This window comes from Notothenia coriiceps, unplaced genomic scaffold (assembly GCF_000735185.1).
Source record: "Notothenia coriiceps isolate Sejong01 unplaced genomic scaffold, NC01 NC01_scaffold00024159, whole genome shotgun sequence".
NCBI lineage: Eukaryota > Metazoa > Chordata > Actinopteri > Perciformes > Nototheniidae > Notothenia > Notothenia coriiceps.
Genome location: NW_011356860.1, coordinates 1 through 1,816, shown reverse-complemented (window position 1 = coordinate 1,816; position 1,816 = coordinate 1). Strand labels below are relative to the sequence as shown.

The window sequence follows — 1,816 nt, the reverse complement described above, 5'->3', positions numbered from 1 at the left end:
AATCTATTCTTGAGGCAATCTTCTGACTACATATACATATCTCTCAGTTTTGTCTTTTGGTTTTCCCGATACATTTTTACATATTAACTTATAATAATAATAATAATAATAATGCATTTATTTTATAAGGCGCCTTTCAAGGCACTCAAGGTCGCCGTACAACAAGGTTAAAAACAGTTTTTTTACAAACATAGTTAAAAGCAAAACACAGTTTAAAAACATAACTACTAAAAACATACAGCTTGCAGCACAGGTCAGACATTATCATGTTATTTTGAAGAAACAATAAAGTTTGTACCGTTGTCGTTAGCAGACTTTGTAGGGTCATTCTTCATCTCTTGTTGATCACCTACACCTTCTAACAGAGGACAGGAATATTTAGATGCAGCATACAAGTGTTGCATTCAAATGTATTTCATTTATTGTAGTTCCTTACTTTCTTTCCTGCTGCAGTCCGCTGTAAAAAGAAGATATTGTTATGACAGGACATTGCGGGCAATACATTTAAAGATTGAACTTTAGACTAAAGCATGTTTTAAAATGTCAGTAGTTGGTAAATATACACAAACACCCTTTAGATATGACACAAAGTCTGACAGGTAATGAGACTTACTGGTGCAGAACGCTTCGTTGTGTTGCCCCTATGAAAGAAAAAGGTCATTAGTTCTCAGTTTAGGTACTTATGCTGAAACAGTCATAACAATACAGTGCTCCAATGTGTTATGTAAACATGACGCGTCAACACATAATTCAGAGTATTTAAATCTACTTTGCATACTTAATAAGATGTGCGTGCATTTAATGGTTTTTAGAGTGTCATACCTCAGAGAAGCAGGTGCATGAGAAGTTCAGCTGGTTGTAGCAGATTTCTAAAGGAAAAGTCCACTCGCTTTGCTCCTTCATTTCATTTTCCAAATTGTCAATTTTCCGATTGTTCCCCTTTATATGGAAGAAAACAAAACATGACAGCTTTACAAACAACTTCAAAATGACTGTTCATATAAAAAACACTTAACTTTGGTCACATATCTTTCCATTACATGAATCCAGAAAAAAAGATTACAAATCTTTTATCTACCCTCTTTTACTATGCTATGTTTATTTAAGTGGTAAACTTTATTTAAAGAGATACTCTGTGTTATATAATAATAGTATTATATTATATATTATTATATAATTATTATTATTATAATCCCTATTCAGTAAAATCTAGGTATAATGTTAAAGTGTGTAGATTAGATTAGATTAGATAGAATTGTATTAATCCCGAAGGAAAATCTTTTTGCCAGGTTGCTCCAAAATACAGATACATCTTAATAAAAGTATGCAATATACAATAGCTCAATATACAATATACAAAGTTTTAAAGTAACGTATTGTGACCCAGTAGAGAATAGGTAGCAGCCTGTGACAGTGACAAGTCATTTGGTGACAAATCTCATCGTACTAAATAAAATTAGGTTAAATATTAAAACAGCAAATGTTATGAGATTATGACATTAGCCTAATATTGCACATGGTGTTTTAGTTTAATTATCCTTCCTGCAGAAGGAGGAGGAGTTATAAAGTATGATGGCCACAGGAAGAAAAGACCTCCTGTGGCGTTCTGTGGTGCTCCTCGGTGCTCGCAGTCTACTGCTAAAGGTGCTCTGATATGCTTCCAGAGTGGCATGCATGGGGTGAGAGTGTACAGCCTAAGCCTAAATGCTGCATGATACTGTGTGAGTGATTGCTGGGTCCTACAGAGGGACATATCCACAGTATGCATGATGATGCTATTCGTTAGGGGGGAAGGGAGAAGGGGTGTACAGAGCAT

The 1,816-nt window shown here is 34.5% G+C and overlaps 1 long non-coding RNA gene across 1 annotated transcript; it reads right to left on the bottom strand.

Annotated features, from left to right (window-relative positions):
* Positions 1-6: 6 nt before the first annotated feature.
* Positions 7-936, bottom strand: LOC104954901 (uncharacterized). The gene is made up of 5 exons (XR_799398.1): positions 823-936; positions 614-641; positions 437-457; positions 261-358; positions 7-87 (listed from the first exon to the last, which is right to left on the bottom strand). It is a non-coding gene; the product is annotated as an uncharacterized lncRNA (long non-coding RNA).
* Positions 937-1,816: the final 880 nt, after the last annotated feature.